Source organism: Triticum dicoccoides, chromosome 5B, assembly GCF_002162155.2.
Source record: "Triticum dicoccoides isolate Atlit2015 ecotype Zavitan chromosome 5B, WEW_v2.0, whole genome shotgun sequence".
In the NCBI taxonomy this organism is placed as follows: domain Eukaryota; kingdom Viridiplantae; phylum Streptophyta; class Magnoliopsida; order Poales; family Poaceae; genus Triticum; species Triticum dicoccoides.
This window is the reverse complement of record NC_041389.1, coordinates 685880256-685902126: the sequence shown is the minus strand read 5'-3', so window position 1 is coordinate 685902126 and position 21871 is coordinate 685880256. Positions and strand designations below refer to the sequence as shown.

The following is a 21871-nucleotide window of genomic DNA, read 5'->3' as shown; positions in this document are numbered from 1 at the left end:
AAGATGTAGCTGGTGGGTCCCAGCAGTCAGGGGGCGAATCATTTTTTTCGCGTAATACGGTGGCCCGTCCGATGGGTCCCCGCTGTCAGGTGGAGAAATAATTATTTTGCGCGTAATAAGGAGGCACTTCCTTGCGGCCGCCGTGGACGCAGCTGTCAGCCTCTTCACGTACAGTACTCCGATGGAAGTCGTTCCTTGACCATGTTGACCACGCCGCGCGGAGAGCACAAGGGCGGTGGACGACGGCGAGGCCTAGGAAGGGGACGACGCAGAGCAGGGGAATACGCGGCAGTGGAAGCCCGCGTGGAGAGGAGTACGAGGGTTCACTAGTTCGGCTGTGGTGTGAGGCTGCCGTCGCCGCAGAATAACAGGGGGTGAGGGTGAGTAGAGGGATGGCCTGGCCAGCGGTGGGAGTAGTAGGGGGCGGTGAGGCCTCCGCGGCATCAAAGCCGACTACGGGAGGCAGGAGCACGCGGCACGACCGGCGCTGGTTTGGGCGGCTGGAGCAAGAAGACCAGAGGTTGAAGAAGCACTACGGCCGTTGGATGAACATCGTATGGTAACAGGAGCTAGAATCGTTCATATTGACTAAGTTGACAAAGCCCTCCATCCCCGTCAACTTGGTAGGCCCACAAGTCAGCCTCCCACTATGCTGGGTTCCAGCTGGTAGGGGGAGTATTCATTTTTGTGTGCGTAATAAGGAGGCACTTCCTTGCGTGCGAAGATAGCTGGTTGGTTCGACCTGTCAGCGGGGGGCACATTTTTTTCGTGAAATATAGAGGCCCTTCCGATGGGTCCGAGATGTCAGGTTGAACAATCATTATTTTGCGCGTAATAAGGATGCATTTCCTTGTGTGCGGCTGTGGACCCAGCTGTCAGCCTCTCCACGCACAGTCTACTTCCGATGGTGTCGTTCGTTGACCACATTGACCACGCCACACCGAGCGCATCCAAGGTGGTGGACGACGTTGAGGCCCCGGACAGCAACGAGCCGGAGATGGGAAGACGCGGGAGTAGAGTCACAGACGGAGAGGTGTACGAGGGTTAACTGGTTCTAGTGCGGTGTGGTTCGGCAGTCGGTGGAGAAGAACAGGAGGTGTGGAGGGGTGGAGGGATGGCCTGGCCAATGGTGGAGTAGCGCTTCATAGCGAAGCATGCTAAGCAGAGCTGCTAGCAGCAGGAGGCGGGGGGTGGTCCCGGCGGCGCTGGAGGAAGAAGACGAGAGATTGAAGATGGATGCCGGTCGTTGGATGTAAATCCAACGGCTAACATGTCAGAATCATTTATTGACTAAATTGACAACAACTTGCGTTGGCTTGGACCTATTGGCCCACATTTCAGCCTCCAAAAATGTGGCACGTATTCAATCCATTTTTTAGAATTTACAGTCTTTTTTTGCGCGGTAGAATTTACAGTCAATTTGATCTTTTTTTGAATTACAGTCTATTAGCTGGGCTGGATGAACAAATAATGTAGCGTCCATGCTGCCCATTTATTTTATTTCCTAAAAAATTACAGGCCATTTGCACTTTCTCGAAATACATGATTTTACTGGGCTGATTCTAATTATAATGTTGGGTTGGGCCAGCAATATTATCAAAAAATAAAAAGGGGCTGAGCATTTTGTTATAAATATATTTAAATAATAAGTGATATTATTACATTTGTCCTTAAATCTTACCAAGCTTTTGTACACAATCACTAGGATTTTCGTGCCAAAACAATCCAGGATTTTATTGTTAAGAAATTATTTTTATAAGTTAATAAGATGTGGGATATTGTTTACTTACATATGTAAGTATCTGTTAAATATATGACGACAATAAAAATAATATATAACATATAAAATAATTTAAATATATATAATATAGTTAGAAGGGAAACATAAGTTGGACCTGGCATTCCTATTCTTATATAGAAAAATAGAACAGACCTCTGCGTTTTCTTCAAAAAAAATACATAAATTGGGCTGCCGATGTTTCAGAAAAAATAAAACCTCGAATGGGAGGTTCATAGGCCGGTCGATACATGACGGCCCTCAGGAAAATACAAACAGGCCTATGGACCTCCCATCCGAGGTCGTGGGCTGCGCATGTTAAAAATGAAAGCCTAGACGGGGCAGCCCAAAACCCAGCTGATACTTGCTCCCCGGCTTCGTTGTGAATTTATCTCCTATAGTAACTATGTTGAAGCACCTAAAAAAATGTAACTATGTTGACAAACCCGTGGGCCCCAATGTCAGTGTAGCATTAGAAGGAAGTATTTTTTCGATGAGGCACTTGCTTGCGTACAACCATAGACCTGGTGGGTCCCGACTGTCCGCCTCTCCACGTACAGTCCTCTCCAGATTCCTCTCGTTTGTTCAGCATGTTCACAACAGCAGACAGCGGCGTCACGGCAAGCGCACAAAGGCGCATGAGGGGATCCGATCACCTGAGGAAGTGCCTCATTACTAACGAAACTACTGAACTAGCCTAATGGCCAAGTGACACTACCCGACAGCTGTTCCGCCCGGGTTCGATTCTACTTGTGTAGTGAAAATATCTCCAATTTTTTTGCCTCTGCCTTTATTGACATGTGGGTCCCCATTGTCATCTATGCACACCACGTCCAACACTTGCCAAAACTTCATCCCTCATTTTCTCTGTGTTTCGCACACTCGACATTGTGTGGGCATTTTGACTGTGCATCATATGAAGATGTGCTATGCATGAATATTGATCAGCATGATCTTAACTGGCTGGTAGTTCCATTTTCGACCATGAATAAAACTTCCAACATGATGTTAACCCTATTTGAAAAGGCCGTGTTAATATAAATGCTCTGCCTATGAAAGTTGCAGTTTCTTATCTGAAACTGAACTTGCAGTTTCTTATCTGAAACTGAAACTTGCAGTTTCTTCTCTGAGAATCACATTGTCTGCACTTTTATACTCCTATGAAACTACATTTTAAGTGCTAAAAATAGATCTCTAGAACTCATAAAATACTTCATATGCTCAATACTGCAAATCTGAAATTCAAAAGACATTCATATATGAAAGTACTCTCAAAATACACAACACAAAACACAATTCACAACCTGAAATACTGACAACCCTAAGCTCCTCCTGACAATTCACAACGTGCCCGACTATTGGGCTGGGGGACAGTCCCCTCCTATTCCTCGGCGGCAGACAACCGCCCCGTGAGACAATGTGAACGGCGAGGGAGAGGATGGTGGGGAAGCGTCGTCGGACCAACTGCTTTTCTCCTCTTGTAGTTGGGTTCGTCGACGAAGACTCCACCGGCATGCTCTGGCAGGACACCCTCACAAACGGCACCCCTGTAGATGCTCGATCCTTCAATCTCTGGTGGATGCTCCATCTGGGATCGATACTCCCACCATCGCTCCCTCATGGTCGGATTCGATGAATCTATTTGCTCCATGGCCCAGAGGAGCAGCTCTATGTACTCCCACGCGACTCCCTCCGGGAGTATCGCCGCCTTTTCGCTCTGTTGCAGATAATTGCCCATGGATGTCGCCGTCGCCACTAGTTGGTCCTTATTGTCAAACCAAGATTGTATCTCCAACATCCTAGCTAGCTTCATAGGGTCGCCGTCTGTGATCCTCACGTATCGGTTGTACTCCTCCATCGATCTACTTCTCCACAACACCTTCACTCGCCGGTAGTGGTTTTTGAATGGAAGAGGAGAGGAGCAGCAGTGGTTTTGGATTAGAACGGGAGAGGAGCGACGCTGGTTTTGGACTGGAACAGGAGAGGAGGGGAGGTGGTTTTGAAATGGAAGAGGAGAGGAGCGGCGCTGGATTTAGATTGGAACAGGAGAGGAGCGGCGGTGGTTTAAGAGGAGAAGAGCGGAAGGCATTGGTCTTGGAAGTATTTTTTTGTTGTTTTGCGTATTTTGGGTCAAAGTTTGACCACGTACTGTATTTGACAAGCAAAATGTGAATGCATGTCACCAAAAATTGTATCGTTTGGTTCGTATATGAATGTACTTTCAAATTATATTAATTTTGCAACGTATAACATATATTTTATGTGCGAAAATCATGGTTAATTATGACCCAGAATAAAAGGGATACTAGTTAATGTGGGGTCGCTTTCTTAATTGAAGGGTAAATTGATTTTGACATTGATCCAGTCACAGCGCGCCGGCCCTCTTGTCCAATCCTAAATCACTGCCGCACGCTCCTCTCCCTCTTCTCCATTGCAAAACCACCTCCTCTCCTCTCCATCATCTCCATTCCAAAACCACCGTCTCGCCTCTCCCTCTTCTGATCTTCTCCATTGCAAAACCACCTCCTCTCCTCTCCATCATCTCCATTGCAAAACCACCGTCTCCCTTCTCTCTCTTCTCTATTGCAAGACCAACATCTCTCCTCCCATCTTCCAAAGCTAGCACCGGGCCACTCAGAAGGACATCTATGGAGAGGATGCAGCAGCGAATCAGGCAGATCGCCGGCGGCGACCAGGAAAAGTTAGCCAGGTTGAAGGAGATCCTTACTTGGTTTGACAATGAGTGGGAGATTTCGAGGATGGTGCAGGCGATGTGGCAATGTATGCGAAAGAGCGAGACGGCGGCGATGAGGGCGACGATGTACATGTACTCCTCGGCGGCAGTCATGCCGCAATCCTTCGAGTTCATTGAGTATCTCCTCTGGGCAATGGAGCAGACAGATTCGCCCGAGGCGACAGTCAGACGGAGGTGGTGGGCATACAGGTCGAAGGTCGAGCACCGAGAGGATAATGAATCGATTGAGTATGGTGTGCCGTTCGTGAGGGTGCAGAGCCAGCCGGAGCCACAGGAGTATTCGTTCTCCCACCACAAGAGGAGGCCGGATGGCGCGACGTCGCTTCCCCGCTGTTCTCCACGGTTCCCTCGATGCTCGCCTCGTTTCAATGGCGGCGGTAGGGTTTGAGCTAAGCTTAGCACTAACCTAATCTTCCACCTGCTCATGCTTACAATCAGTGTGACGGCTAATGAAAATCATGCTTGCTTACAATCAGTCTCCGAGTACTACGCCAATCAGCCTAAAATAGCTCTGGACCTTTGGGTCAAAGTTGTGACACAGTGTACAAATAAATAAAAATAGATTGGTGCTTCTTTCAGCAAAGAGTACTCCCTAGAAAACTGCCAATATAAGCTACTAGTATTTGGTTAGAGGATTTGCTGCCGAGAAAGATCCGTCCATGGAGAGCGCCACACATCCTACTGATGGTGGTGAATGCCAATGCGTGCATGCAGCATGGTTGGTGTCGGTAATTTTTACTTGGCACACCTCGCACTCTACATATATGCCGGTTCCATACATACATTTGTGCAGTTCCACCAAAATGCAGTTGAATAACCCTGTTTGCACAGATAATGAAAAAGCGTGATTACATTATAGTGGCACTAATTGATGAAACACACAAAATAAATAGAAGAAAACATTGCGATAGTATCATAGTATGCCATGCTGCGAGGGCGAGATGGGCCCTGCGATGCCTCATACGGTACGCCTCATACTGGAAACCGTCCCAAGTCTTCCAGATACACCTTCTGCCAGTGATGGACATCAGTGTATAGTGGTAGTACAAGGAGGCACCTTGAGACATTCAAATCTCTATTTTTGTACAGATCAACTAAAATTAAGCACCCAAGTTTGCAGAAATGCTTAAACATTAACAGTGGGACTAGTTGATGAAACATACATTAACAAAGAGAAACACTTTCTTTATCTACACTGGAAATGAAATAATAGAGAGGACACTCGCTCTATTTTAACTGTATCATTACTTCATTTTATCAGTGACACTAGGGTCAAGCAGGTGGCAAACGAGGTGTACCGTGCGTCGCAAGGATGGAGGCCGGGGGTGCTTAGACTGGGATGCTGAAGCTGGATCTTTCAGTCACCAACATGGATGATTCAATTCATGGGACCTTTTGGTGCAGTTCACCTAAAATGAAGCAATGTCCCATGAGCTAGCAGCTTCTTCTTCATTTTTTTAAGAAAAGGGCTCCAGCCCCGGTTCCATTTCCATCAGAAAACGAAACCCACAAAGCTTCTTCTTCATTAGTTGCAATAAAATTGAGCAACATCAAGGTTGGTTGTGAAGCTCCTGGAATGTTCAACTATAATTTGGATATCATTTGTGCAGTTCAACTAAGATCGAGCGTGGAATGTATATCTCTGTTTGCACAAAAAAGGTGGAAAGGAGGGTGACTAACAAGTGATGAAACATGCATCAAATGAAAATAAGCATGTTCCTTATCTGAATGGCAATCCTACAAGGACTGTAGCAATTTCTAAAGTAGTGACATTGCTAGATATTAGTGTGGGCATTAGGATTAACTATGACAACCATTAAATACGACATTACTTTGGGCACGGGAGAGTAGGCGGACCAGGACAGTTGCATTTCTAACAAAAAGAACCAACTTATCTTAATGGGAAATTTAACAGGACATGTGAAAAAGTGCCATTGATCCATATTACTAGAGGCATTACATTGAAAACAACATTGGTTTAATGTGTCCTTACTTTTAATAGTGCGACTGCTACATTTTACCAGTAGCATTACATAAGAGTGGCTTGGGGCAACAAACATCAAAACAGGATATCTGGGTTGGTCCCATTTTTGTTCGGTATAGCCACCTTATACTGTGTGAGGCTAGCAAATCTAGTGCTGGACTTACTCTGTTGACTTGTCCCCCAGTCCCCACTTTCTTTCTTTTTTCAACCAATAGATCGGGTTTATATTGAGTTTGTACTGCGTTTCCCTTTTTTTCCTATTAGACCTAGAGACCAGTTGGATAGCTAGTCTCTGCTACTTTTCGCCCCCATTATTTCCTATTTCGACCAAGTCCTAGATTCAGGTAACAAATCCTCCCCCCACGCCCACCCCCTTTCTTCCTTGTTTGAACCAAGTAGTACTAGATTCGAGTGCATGAACTAGTTTTACCTCTTAAACGTAAAAAAATAGGTGGTTTTCAAACAACCGATCGATCCAATCTACGAGGGCCCCTGAGAAATAGTAAAAGATACAAATGCAGCAACGTCAGGAGCTCGGGAAGTAGAGCAAGGCCGGTTTCAAAGGAAGTTATACCTGATGGTCGCCGGGATGTCGCTAGGTGGGCGGCGGGAGGCCGAATCTGCCCACACTACGACAACGAGGAAGAAGGGGTCGGAGGCCCTCCCTCGCCAGCGGTGCTTGGGAGAGAACGACAAGGCAGGCTGATCGGGACGTGCCAGCAGTGGGTAAGAGCTGTCACCGAGGACGACCGCGAGAATGTTGCACCTTCTCACCTTCCCCGGCGGAGAGGATCCGGCTGGATCTGTGACTAGCGGTGAGCAGAGAGAGAGAGAAAGAGAGAGAGAGAGAGAGTGGCCACTGCTGTCATGTTTAGATCTGGATTGGACGAGACAGTGTGAAGAGAGTAACACTAGCAAGCAAGCGAAGAGGCTTCTGCCTATATAGTGGAGTACTAGTTTTCTTTTGTCTACCGGAGCCGGCTTGACCTCGTCAATGACTGTCGAGAAGTCTTCATGCACGTGGCCCGGAGGCGCAGTTGTCGTCATTTTGATCTGAAGCACCGGATTATAACATATAACACGAAAAAATGCCACATGACAAGAAATCATAACCTCACTGCCCAAGAAGACAACATGAACCCCGATGGACAAACTAGACGAGGAACAAAGCTCAAATTAAAGATAAACTCGTAGAAAAGGGGTCCCCAATGGCAGCCAAGATGACAGCCATATATGTCCTAATTAACATAGCCGGCTTGACCTAGATGGCAGCCAAGTAGTCTTCGTGCATGTGTCCCCAATGACTAGCCCAACTCAGTTGTCGCTGTTTAACCCTCGCAGTGATCCGAAGCACATGACACCTAATTTTGCGAGATTACAAGAAACCTTTTTTTAGATTTCTCACCACAACTACAGCCATGTACAACACAACCTGCACGATAGGTAAACGATAGCCAATCCAGGCGTGTCTGCTGGAGTCTGGTCACATGCATGGACGAACTGATCTTCCGTGTCTTGCAGGGATCGTCTAGGCACCAACATAGTACAACACTTCTCTAGTACTATCGCTTGTCTCCCTCTTCTATTAAGTCACCCGACTTGCGGGGTCGGGGAGTGTGCCTATGGTCGGTTCTCAATTGCGGTCCCACATGTGTGTGCAAACGCAATATGACGTGCGTTCCATTCAGAGAGCAGCGTGACGGACCGACCGACCGTCTGGGGTGCGATGCGAACGCGACGGGCGTGCTGTATACTCCGTACATGTGTACCGCCGTTTTCTAGATGCTTTGCTCCATGGCGCAATCCATGGATACAAATTAGTATACTGTACTATTTAAAAGTCGAGGGCGGGGCTTTTCCTGTGCGGTAGGCGGGGCAGTTCCGCCTAGTCGGTTCGACAGAGATGCGAGAAGATGAGGGAGTAGGCTGCTCCAAACGTAGGGCTGTGTGATTTGACAGTGATTTACTGCTGGACAGGTGGGGCCTCGTGATTTGACTTGCCATTATCATTTTAACTGCGGCGTTACGACCGGCGTGAGTCTACTGATTCCTGACCACCTCCATACATGTGCCTCTCCCAATGCTCCACCATGTAGTAGAGGCTGGCTCTTGCATGAGAGCCCACTTCTCCACTTTTTCCTTGCCCCTCTTTCCTCCACATATGTAAAAATGCCATGTAAAGCGCAATATTGTACTTACTTGCTCCTACAGGTGGTAAGCTTGCCACATAGGCATAAAGTCTGATGTGGCAAGTTTGGTGACCCAAGGAAGAAACGGTGCTAAGCGCGTGTACCTAGGTGAAAAGACAATTTTGAGTCTATAGCTAATTAAATGAAGCAAACTTAGCAACAAAAAACTACTAATAAGCACCTATGGATTAGGGACTTGATTGCTAAGCCATTTAATGCCCTTAGCACCTCATCTAAGCACCATTTCATTGGAAGAGGTAACTCCTTGGCAAATGCAATAAATACTACTCCCTCTGTCCCATAATATGAGAACATTTTTGGCACTACACTAGTGTCAAAAACGTTCTTATATTATGGGACGGAGGGAGTACGAAGAAAGAGATAGAGAGAAGTAAAAGAAATACACTTATAGCCAAGCTTATAGCTAACCTTGTTGTAGTATGAGTGACTAAGTGATGACTATGTATGACATGCCAACATCAGATAGCCTAAGGCACCATGTTAAATCTCCAAGGGCGTGACCGCGCGAGCGACGAGACGGTCGTGGTAGGCGTGACCATGATACGGGCTGCTGGCAACCCTTGGATCTGAGATCAAACGGTCACATGCTAAGTTGCTAAAAATTTGCAGAATAACCCTCCAGGATAGGATATTCACCCATAGGTCTAGAATCACGCCATGCAACCATTCGATCTCAGATCCAAGGGCTCTCAGAAGCCCGTATCATGAGAGAATGGAAAGCCACTACCCTGCCGTTCGCACGCTGTCAGTTCGCTCCTACTCGTCCTCGCACGTCCTTTAATATTACGGCGGTTCGCTCCTAGTCGTCCTGTCCTTTCACATTATGGCAGTTCCACTAATCCTAACCCTCCTCCCAAATCCATGGTGTCCCAAATCTCCATGATCGGCGGTGAGTACAAGGTTAGAACCATCACCGGCAATGGAGTTTGACGTCATCTACACCCGTTCTTCCACGACGGTGAAAGGATGCCTTTCTCGCTTCAGACGCATGTTCAAAAACTCACATGATGAGTGGGTCACTGGGCTAGATGTTGAGTACACCACAGTCCTAGGACGAGAGAAGGATCTAAAGGACGAAGAGAGGAAGAAGCCCACCGTGATCTAGGTTTGCGTGCATTACTTATGCTTGGTCTACCACATATGCCATGCCGACGTTGAATGCCTGGATTTTAAGAACTTCCTCGAGAGCAACCTAGTCAAATTCGCTACTATAGACTTTATGAACGACGAAGAAGTCCTGGGACAGATATGCCTCGTTGTAGGCAACCCCTTCGACCTCCAAAAGAATCGGCTGCTGCCCTCTGGCTAGCCTTCAATGCTGACCCTGATAGGAGCCATGGTTCATCCTTCGTACGGTAAACTGGAGAAACCTAAATACACGTTTCATCGTTATGCATGGCAGCGAAATGTACTAGATATAGACCACATCCACTATGCTGCAATGGATGGCTACCTTTGTTTCAATATCTACAAGGGTTGGATGAAGAGCAAGAGCCAAGTGTGTGGTTTAAGCAAAGAAGTATCGGCCAAGAGGAAGAGGGACAAAAACGAAGTCGAGGACGTGGACAAGGACTCCGAGTAAGTTCACAGTGTCATTGCTCATGGTGGTTCTAATGCAGTGTCTACCAGATTAGTTGCATAGTTTAATTTCAGGTGTGCTTAGTTTAATTTGAGGGGTGTGTTGTACTGAGCCCCCAGCAAAACTATGTTACGTTTCTTCTCGTTACTTTAACTCTTCAGTACGTACATACCAGTATTTCTTACATTTAATCTTTTAGTTGGTATAGTACTACCACTCGTTTCTTCACATTATATACGTACAATATATATGGCCAACATCATATAGCCAGCAGTTTAGTTGTCAAAGAATTTCAGGGTGCTTAGTTTTGTCAAAGAATTCCAGGATGCTTAGTTTTATTTGAGGGTTGGGTTGTGCTGGACACCATTATTGTGACTAGCCTTTTTAATAGTACTATATGCATAATTTGGCGACGACCGCTCTCTATATGTACCACCTTTTTTTCATTTCAAGTTTTGCTCCATGACGCAATCCATCGATATACTACCTCCGTCCTGGTTTATTGGTCCCCATAGTATTTTATGCCAAACTTTGACCATATATTTAACTAAAATTGACCATATATTTAACTAAGTAAATAATAATGCATGCTAGCAAAAATTATATCCCTGGATTCGTATTTGAACATAGTTTTGAGAGATATTATTTTTGGTTACATGCATTAATTTTTTTTAGTTTATTCTAAGGTCAAAGTTTTGCACAAAATACTAAAGGGACTAATAAACTCGGACGGAGGTAGTACTACTGTACAAAAGTATAGTACATTTTTTTAAAGGCTAGAGGGCGGGGCAGTCTAGCTTGGTCGGTTTCACCAGAGGCGAGGTCCTTTGTGATTTGACGGATCATTACTGCTGGAAGGCGGGGCCTTGTGATTTGACTGCTCGTATAAATGCGCCGACGACCTGGGAGCAAAGAACCGTGCGGTATACTCAAATTTTCCACTGGAGTAGTACTACAATGGAGGAGCACGAAACACGACAGCCCAGTGCCATATGGCGATAAAAATGATCTAATTTGCTAGTCATCTCATTGTTAGCATTGTTCTATTCATTTCCTAAAAAAAGCATTGTCCTATTCATGCCTCGCAGAGAACGTGACACGTGTGGCGAAACACCCGAAGCGAAAGATGAAACACAGGAGCAAAAGAAGAAGGAACATTATCACCCCAAATGATCTAATTCGCCGTAGAGTCGTAACTACTTCTTCATCGCCTCCACGACCTCCATCTCCTTGCGCGTCTCCTCCGCCATCTTCTTCATTCTGTCCATGACGTGGGATTTCTCGATGCGAGCCTTCATCATCTGTTCCACGGCCGCATTACGTACCTTGACAGCAGCCGGGTGCCCGATGCGGACCTTCGCCAACTCATCCTTCTGTTCCATGACGAGGGCCTGCAGCATCTTCATCGAGGAACTACTATTCTCATGCAGCATCTTCCAGCCGGCGTTCTTCTCCTTCAACAGGTCGAGCTCGTGGCAGAGCTTCGCCTTGTCCTCCTGAAATTGCAGGATTTTGCTGGTCGCCTTCTTCTCCGAGGCAATGCTCTTCTTCAGCAGCATCACCAAGCCGGTGGTCAACTCCCCTTGCTTATTGAGCTCAGCGGGCATGTCATCGAGGCTCTCCTTCAGCAGCTCCACCAAGCCTTGGATGAACTCCTTCTGCTTATTGAGGTGCTTATTGAGCTGATCGGGCATTGATACGTCTCCAACGTATCTACTTTTCCAAACACTTTTGCCCTTGTTTTGGACTCTAACTTGCATGATTTGAATGGAACTAACCCGGACTGATGCTGTTTTCAGTAGAACTGCCATGGTGTTATTTTTGTGCAGAAACAAAAGTTCTCGGAATGACCTGAAAATCCACGAAGATAAGTTTTGGAAAATATAAAAAATACTGGCAAAAGATGAAGGCCAGGGGGCCCACACCCTGTCCACGAGGGTGGGGGGTGCGCCCCCTCCCCTGGGTGCGCCACCCTGTCTCGTGGGCCCCCTGATGCTCCACCGACCTCAACTCCAACTCCATATATTCCGTTTCACGGAGAAAAAAATCAGAGAGGAAGTTTCATCACGTTTTACGATACGGAGCCGCCGTCAAGCCCTAAAACCTCTCGGGAGGGCTGATCCGGAGTCCATTCGAGGCTCCGGAGAGGGTGATTCGTCACCATTGTCATCATCAACCATTCTCCATCACCAATTTCATGATGCTCATCGCCGTGCGTGAGTAATTCCATCATTGGCTTGCTGGACGGTGATGGGTTGGATGAGATTTACCATGTAATCAAGTTAGTTTTGTTAGGGTTTGATCCCTAGTATCCACTATGTTCTGAGATTGATGTTGCTATGACTTTGCTATGCTTAATGCTTGTCACTAGGGCCCGAGTGCCATGATTTCATATCTGAACCTATTATGTTTTCATGAATACATGTGAGTTCATGATCCTATCTTGCAAGTCTATAGTCACCTATTATGTGTTATGATCTGACAACCCCGAAGTGACAATAATCGGGATACTTCTCGGTGATGACCGTAGTTTGAGGAGTTCATGTATTCACTATGTGTTAATGCTTTGGTCCGATACTCTATTAAAAGGAGGCCTTAATATCCCTTAGTGTCCATTAGGACCCATCTGCCACGGGAGGGTAGGACAAAAGATGTCATGCAAGTTCTTTTCCATAAGCACATATGACTATATTCGGAATACATGCCTACATTACATTGATGAACTAGAGCTAGTTCTGTGTCACCATATGTTATAGCTATTACATGAGGAATCGCATCCGACATAATTATCCATCACTGATCCAATGCCTACGAGCTTTTCATATATTGTGCTTCGCTTATTTACTTTTCTGTTGCTACTATTACAATCACTACAATACTGCTATCTTTACCTTTACCACTGTTACCATTACTATCATATTAATTTGCTACTAAATACCTTGCTGCAGATACTAAGTTATCCAGGTGTGGTTGAATTGACAACTCAACTGCTAATACTTAAGAATATTCTTTGGCTCCCCTTGTGTTGAATCAATAAATTTGGGTTGAATACTCTACCCTCGGAAGCTGTTGCAATCCCCTACACTTATGGGTTATCAAGACTAATTTCTGGCGCCGTTGCCGGGGAGCATAGCTCTATTATTTGAGTCACTTGGGATTTATATCTGCTGATCACTATGAAGAACTTGAAAGATCAAAGAACTAAAATTTATCCCTCAACTACGAGGGGAGGTAAGGAACTGCCATCTAGCTCTGCACTAGATTCTCCTTCTGTTATGAATAAGCTTGCGACACCTAAACCTGCTACCGCTATTAATTCTGATATGTCACATGTTATTGATGATGCCACTTCTGTTATGCATGATACTTATGATGAAACTACTTCTATGCTTGATACTACTGTGCCATTAGGTGAATTTCTTGATGAACAACTTACTAGGGCTAGGGAGAATGATATTATTGAAAATGAAATTTTTGATGAAAGCGATGATGAAGGTCCTCCCCCTAATTATGAATTGCCTGTTGTTCCTGAGGGTTATGTTATGGATGAAGAAACTGCTAGAGCTATTTTTGTTTGCAATGATAGATATGATCTTAAGAAGTTATTAGCTAAGTGGAAGCAGCAATCCCTTAATGCTAGAATGAAACCTGACCCTGCTTTTGCTACTTCACCTATCTGTGTTACTGATAAGGATTATGAATTCTCTGTTGATCCTGAAATAATTACCTTAGTTGAATCTGATCCTTTTTATGGCAATGAATTTGAAACTGTTGTGGCACATCTTACCAAGTTGAATGATATAGCCACCCTGTTTACTAATGATGAGAAGTCTCGCTATTATTATATCCTTAAGATATTTCCGTTCTCATTAAAGGGTGATGCTAAAACTTGGTTTAATTCTCTTGATCCTGGTTGTGTGCGTAGTCCCCAGGATATGATTTATTACTTCTCTGCTAAATATTTCCCTGCTCATAAGAAACAAGCTGCCTTGCGGAAAATATATAATTTTGTGCAAATCGAAGAAGAGAGTCTCCCACAAGCTTGGGGGAGGCTTCTCCGATTACTTAATGCTTTGTCTGATCATCCTCTTAAGAAAAATGAAATACTTGATATCTTTTATAATGGACTAACCGATACCTCCAAGGACTACTTGGATAGTTGTGCTGGTTGTGTTTTCAGGGAAAGAACAGTCGACCAAGCTGAATTATTATTGAACAATATGTTGACAAATGAAAATAATTGGACTCTTCCTGAGCCAATTCCCGAGGCAATTCCTGAACCAATTGAGCTACTCCTAAACCTACTCCGAAGAAGCGAGGTGTTCTATTCCTCAGTCCTGAAGACATGCAAGAGGCAAAGAAATCAATGAAAGAAAAAGGTATTAAAGCTGAAGATGTTAAGAATTTACCTCCTATTTAAGAAATACATGGTCTTAATATACCGCCCGTTGAAGAAACACATTGTCTTGATAACCCGACACAGGTAGTAAAGGTAAATTCTCTTTATAGATATGATAAAGTTGAAATTCCGTCTACTAAATTTCGTAGCCAGTGCTTAGATGAATTTGATGACTTTATGGATAAACAAGCAAATTTCAATGATTATGTTGGTAGACAGTTCAAAAATAATGCTTATATGATTGGACGCTTGAGTGATTATATGTCTAGAGTTAAGGGTGAACTTAAACTCACTAGTAAACATGCTTCTATGGTTACCACTCAAGCTGAACAAGTACTTAAGGCTCAGAATGAATTGCTAGATGAACTAAATAAAAACATGATTTTGCTGTTAGAGTGGCTACTAGAACTGGTAAAATGACTCAGGAACCTTTGTATCCTGAATGCCACCCTAAGAGAATTGAACAAGATTCTCAGAATAATAATCTAGATGCTCCTAGTTCTTCTAAGAAGAAGAAAAAGAAAAATAATAGGACTTTGCATGCTTCTAGTGAACCTAATGTTGAAACACCTGAGAATCCTAATGATACTTCTATCTCTGATGCTGAAACACAATCCGGAGATGAACATGAACCTAATGATGATGCTAATAATGATGCTCAACCTAGTAATAACAATGATATAGAAATTGAACCTGCTGTTGATCTTGATAACCCACAATCAAGAAATCAATGTTATGATGAGAGAGATTTTGTTGCTAGGAAGCATGGTAGAGAAAGAGAACCATGGGTTCAAAAACCCATGCCCTTTCCTCCTAAACCATCCAAGACAAAGGATGATGAGGACTTTGAGCGTTTTGCTGAAATGATTAGACCTATTTTCTTACGTATGCGCTTAACTGATATGCTTAAAACAAACCCTTATGCTAAATATATGAAAGATATCATCACTAATAAGAGGAAAATACCTGAAGCTGAAATTTCCATCATGCTTGCCAACTATACCTTTAAGGGTGGAATACCTAAGAAACTTGGTGATCCCGGAGTACCCACTATACCTTGCTCCATAAAAAGAAATTATGTTAAAACTGCCTTATGTGATTTAGGAGCCGGTGTTAGTGTTATGCCTCTTTCCTTGTACCGTAGACTTGAATTAAGTAAGTTGACACCTACTGAGATATCTTTGCAAATGGCTGACAAATCAACTGCTATACCTGTCGGCATTTGTGAGGACGTGCCTGTTGTTGTTGCGAATGTTACTATCTTAACAGACTTTGTCATTCTTGATATCCCTGAGGACGACAGTATGTCGATCATCCTTGGTAGGCCCTTTTTAAACACTGCAGGTGCTGTTATTGATTGTAACAAAGGCAATGTCACCTTTCATGTTAATGGAAATGAGCACACGGTACATTTTCCGAGAAAACAACCTCAAGTTCACATCATAAACTCTATTGGGAAAATTTCATCAATTATATTTGGAGGTTTTGAATTTCCTCTTCCTACTGCTAAGAAAAAGTATGATATCTATTATCTATTATTTAATTAAAACAAGAGGCAAACAAGCTATTACGTTTGTCCACACAGATTAAATTATCTTGACCGCTAATATTATATATTAAGGGCTGAGATTTAAATATGGTTACGTACAAACAATTAGACGTGTCACGTAGAAATAGCTATATTTTCCAACCGAAGCATGACGTGATGGGCACGAGATCTAGACGGAGCAGATCACATTGATGAAAAGGAAGAAAAAAGACACGCTGCAGCGTACGTGCATAGGCAAAGTCAAAGCCTATCTATTATATTATTATAAAATAACAAACATTAAACGGCTCAGATTTATCTAGCATCAAGCAATAAAAAAGAACGGCTCAAATTTAGACATAACCTTTCCAACTTAATTAAGATTAAAGCATAGAAGAAACGGACAGAGACCACATAGAGAAGCCCATGACCGAACGCTGAAAGGAAAACTCTGTACGAATAATCGCTCCCAGCCATAATCGATCAGGTCGGCCTATAGGAGTATGCAATGCAAAGTCCTGCCTCCTCCTATATATAGGACACCTAACACATAATACATCTTTCTATTAGGTACTCACTAGTTGAATGCCCGTGCGTTGCCACGGGATAACAAAATAATTTATAGATATGCTAGTTTTTATTCATGTAGCAATTGCCTCCTACTACCTTCAAGTTAGTCTTCGTGTTTCCTTAACCACCCATTGTTTGCCCACCGCCATTCTCTTCATCCACCCTTAGTCCACCATTGTCGGAGCTAGTCATTGAACATATAAAAACTGCTACACTACCCGCATAACTGGAGCGTTTGAGTCGGGTCTTCGATCTGGTTCGCCCGTTGTGCATCGCTGTAAAGTTTTCGGTACTTTTCAACTCGCTGTCAAACATCCGGCCGTCAGTTTTAACTCACTCCATAGCTTTGCAGTTTGGTGGATGACATCTGGGCCATCCTTCCTCGCGGGACCACTGTGCGTGCGTGGGTTCGGCCGTTCGGGTGAAAAGAGGGGTGTGCTGCAGTAAAAAGGTGGGTGGACTCAGCGAGCGCGAAAGCGACCAATTGTTTCCGTCTTCTAGACGCCAATCGCCTCTCGAGCCCCTCGTCCCCTCCTTCTCTCCACCACGGGCTCCAGCACCACCACTGCGCCGCCGCCTCCTCCCCTTCACTTCTCTCCTCCTCTGCCCCCAGCGCATGGTCGCCGTCGCTCGTCTCTTCCTCTCCCGCGTCCGCTCGGCGGCGGTGGCGGTGACTTGCAGGCAAAGGGCAACAGCGGCGGCGCTTGTTTCGTTGCAGCGCCATGGACCAGCCCCTATAGGAGAGGGAGAGAGAGAAGGAAGGAGAGGAGGGAGAAAGAGAGGAAATAGGAGTTTGAGGTGCGTCGGCTGCCGGGAGGGGGTCATCCGCCGGCGTGCGCCTGTGCCGGCGAGGTCGGGCGAGACCTGGCGGTGGGCGGCGGCTCGATCCGTCGGCTGCCGGGAGGGGGTCATCCGCCGGCGTCCGCCTGTTCGGGCGAGGTCGGGCGAGACCTGGCGGTTGGCGGCGGCTCGATCCTGATTGGATCAGGAGCTGCGAGGAGGTTGGGGCTCAGGCGTGCTGCCTGGGAGGATGCGCTCTGCCTCTTCCTCGCAAAGCAAAAGGAACATGTGCAGTGCGGAGGACGGCTGCTGGGCAACGATACCTGCACCTGGTGCTCTACCCAGCATGGACCGTCAAGTTGCTGGGATTGGTGGTGGGTGTGTCTCCATCTGCTAATACATTGGTCATACCTTGGTATATATGCTTGGCACTATTTGGAGTCAAAATTACGAACGTCCACTGCCGATCTATTTGGTATTTTGGTGCATGTCTTCCCCCGGCCCAGGTAAGAAGGTACTCCAATTTTCATGGTGCAATTTTCTTTGTCTATGACTTTTGGATGCTCCCCATTTATCAGTAATTATAATCAGGGAGTCCCATCATAGATCCACTCTGCAATACCATGAAATATCTTTTATGGACCTTACAGTTGTGTTGGTAAACTAAATTGGGAACTCCCTACAAGTCAGAAGCTAATCTTGTGTTATGTGTTGTCAATGTTCAGTTTCTGTACTGGTTTCTACAGTAATTAGTCATCTTAACTCAGGTGCATTGCAAAGTGTTACGCTTAATATGACGATTTCATTAGTTTTCCATTTTAAATCGCTAAAATGTGCTATTTTATTTTCATCCTTCATATGTACAAGATAGCAGAATTGTGATAAACCTCTTACTAGGCTCTATTAAGATGCAGCAACTACATCAGTTTGTATTTAATACACAAACATGGGTTTTGAGCTTTTGCCCCTACTGTGGCTGCCCTTTCCTTCTTGTACTGCCATGTAGCAGCAACATCAAATTTTATGTCAAGCAACCTACAAAATGATGCAACCATTGGGCTATAAAATGAAGGAATTGTAAATGCATTTTTTTCCCGAAAGAAAAACAATCCCAGCATCAAATGCATTTTTTTTCCAGAACAAATGCCTGAAACATTCTTTCCTGCTTAGGCCTGGCTAGCTCTGACCTGATTAGTGGCTGGCCATACCCTATTCTGTTCACTCAGTTTGACAGCCATAGTCAAGACAATCTTCCCAAGTATGTCGAAGCAGAGCAGTGGCAGTCTGTGTTCAGTGTTCATGTTCAGAAGAAAACGATTCATTGAAAAAATTAAAGAGGATGGTTTTCAGTTCCCAGTCTATTCCTCTCCCTCATTAATCAGTTTTACTTCTCTGTCAACACTGGGGTTTTTGATTCACATAAATATGTGTCTTGAAGTGTTGAATGTGGCTTGTGACTTTTGGGTTCTCCATACAGCCATACTATTTATCTGTGACGTGTGCGCTAGCACTGCTGACAACACCCCTTTGGATCCGTGGCAACTGGCATCCTTGCAAACCTCCTGGTAATCTCCTTCTTTAGTCTCATCTGCTACTACACTCTAGATATTGCTGCTCTTCCTTATCTTCTTAGACTAGAAGAAATAACACTAGAACTTCAGAATATTTCAAGCCCGTGAGGAAAGCATCTTGGTGGTGGCTACAACGATTTCCCCATCATGTCATCCCTCTCTCTATGTGCTTCTCTCCATGGACAGCATCGCCATGGCCAGATCGATCATTAAAGCCCTAGGTGAAATATCTTTCTCTCTTTAATCTTTATTACTCTTTTGTGACAAGCACACTCTTCCTTCATTCAATTTTCTTCAGGATGAGATTATTTACTATTTTTCTCTCGATGCAGTATTTTCCCTTGATTAAGTTCAGAAGATGCCATACGGCGGCAGTAGTTTGCCAAATTAGTAAGTCAATTTAATTCACATGCTTTGGAAATTTTTTGTGCTCATAGATCATGTTGTATGTGTATTTGTGCTCATATATCATGTTGCATGCGCATATCTAATTATTTTCAGTCATTACCATTGATAATCCATTCATTGTAATTTGTAGCCTGATGGATCGATTCATGATTAAAACCATGAAAAAGCGCAGTGTAGTCAGCACACAATGGTGCCATCATCAAGTACTGTTGGTATTTTTTTTTTGAAAAATCATGTTCCTGCTGTCCTATGCCTCCCTTCTTAATTTGTTCCTTACTGGGAGTTTCAGCTACGAATGAAGCACAACAAAGACGACGATAATATGTGTGAGCATCTCCAGAATTTTTTGTGTACCAAGTTATTGAAAACTTGTCATTCTTTAAACCTTGCTGTCGCCTCTTCCTCTGTCCCTGATCTACCTGTCTTGTGCTGTTTTGGCTTTGCAGCGTTCCTGGCAAGTACATAGGTCTGGATTTGGTGGCTTCGGCTCACACATATGGAGCAGGATGGGGTGACAAAGTAGGGTGGGGTGAAGATTCCTGTCCGGCGACTTTCGCGTGTTGTGGCTAGCAGCGCTCCACTTCTTTCTCCCCCTGGTGAGCACATGGATGTCCTATTCCTCTTCGGGAGTTATCGACATGAGCAAGGCATGTGGATGCCATCAATCCTTGGCTTCCTCCATGTTTCCTTCCAAGTTTAGACTTTAGAGCTTTCACTAAACTTTAGCCAGGTTTGTAATTTCAGATTGCCGACTACCTTTCATTGGTGTATATGCAAGCTACCGAGGTTTGTTGATCATTCTGGTTATAGCTTTATTCTCTTATTTCATTGCCACATTGTTTTTGTAATCAAAAAGGTAAACTGGCCATGTGAAAATAATGTAGCTTCTTTTGGGGAGATATTTTGTGATACTTTATGTTTTTGGTACAGCACAAGCATGTTGCTGCTATGTACATAACATTTTGTGTCCAGCATATTACTTTAGCTGATGGTGAGCTACTTTGGTAGTGGGATTAGTTTTCTCATTAAAATATTTAAATTTGTAGCTTAGTACCTAACTCTGTAGGTCTATTAAATCTTCTGTAGAACCACATATTTGATATTACCTGGAAAATAAGGAGGTTACCTTCTCCTTTAAATACCTGGAACCAAATTGTTCGATACCAATTTTATCTCGGCGCAGTTTCATACTGATCCGTCTCAAAATAAGTGACTCAACTTTGTACTAACTTTGAACTAAAGTTAGTACAAAGTTGACTCACTTATTTTGGGACTGAGGGAGTACAAGATAAGTTGAGTCACTTATTTTGGGATGGAGTCGACGATAAGTTGAGTCACTTATTTTGGGACGGAGGGAGTACAAGATACAACTTAGTAGCAACAAAATTTGGCCTCTGTCTTATTTCCCTATACATCTGATTCGTATTTGTTCCAAATTTACATCGAGAAGCCTCTAGGCATTTGTACTTTGAGAGTCATTCAGAAAATGTGGTTCAGAGCAGAGAGTACTTAATAAGGATGATTCTGTTTCTGGATCTTGCTCTAATCCCTAAAAGGTGAAATTGGGCATGATTTTGATATTGTTTTTACAAGATATAACATCAATTTTCTGGTTTGGGCATACTTATAACTGTTTTCTTCTAACTGGATCTTAGCCTGCACTTTTGTAGACTATTCTTGACTAGAATATGTATATGAATGTGAGCAACAGAGTTCTTTACTCCTAGAAAATGCACGCGCCAATGAAATTCAGGTATCCCTTGATAAGTCTCTTAGCATTTTGCTTTCATTCGTAGGATTAAAATTTGCCATCAAACAAACAAATAGTTGTGTTGCTAAGTTTATTCTGTAATTTGCATGCTTTGCATAGGCTTGGTTTGTTCTGACAGTAGTATATTTTTGGAGTTAAATATGTTGTGTTTCTAACTGGTTAACACTTTGAGTAGGACACAGAGGAAATACTTATAGTTAAATTTACCCTTCCTGTTATTCACTTCTGTATTGGCCATGATTTTGAATTACTTGTGAAACTGCCATCTCAAAGTGAATTTTTTTGCTTCACATGTCTGTGGGGAAAAAATCCCATAAAAAGCACAAGATTTAAATTACTATATTTACTACTTGGACCGTTCTCATCTTCACTCTACATAATGACGCGATAGTTGGAAAATAGTTCAAGTGTTTTCTACTTCACCTCCCATGTTTTCCTCTCCAAAATCTGGTGTGGGTTTAGGGTTATAAGATTTGGGTAGCATATAAAATCATGTAGAATTAGTTGTTTTACTGACTAGGCGATGATCATTTCAAACA

The 21871-nt window shown here is 44.0% G+C and overlaps 2 long non-coding RNA genes across 4 annotated transcripts; both read left to right on the top strand.

The window, feature by feature from the left end:
• Window positions 1-17811: 17811 nt before the first annotated feature.
• On the top strand, window positions 17812-19712 carry LOC119306658. Of its 2 annotated transcripts, none has more exons than XR_005148993.1 (5): window positions 17812-18088; window positions 19060-19147; window positions 19244-19374; window positions 19486-19543; window positions 19692-19712. It is a non-coding gene; the product is annotated as an uncharacterized LOC119306658 (long non-coding RNA). The 2 variants fall into 2 exon arrangements; XR_005148994.1 differs by having other exon boundaries at window positions 17812-18096.
• A 301-nt stretch (window positions 19713-20013) lies between these two features.
• On the top strand, window positions 20014-21843 carry LOC119306657. 2 transcript variants are annotated; one of them, XR_005148991.1, is made up of 3 exons: window positions 20014-20157; window positions 20306-20347; window positions 21232-21843. It is a non-coding gene; the product is annotated as an uncharacterized LOC119306657 (long non-coding RNA). The 2 variants fall into 2 exon arrangements; XR_005148992.1 differs by having other exon boundaries at window positions 20292-20347.
• The last annotated feature ends 28 nt before the right edge of the window (window positions 21844-21871 follow it).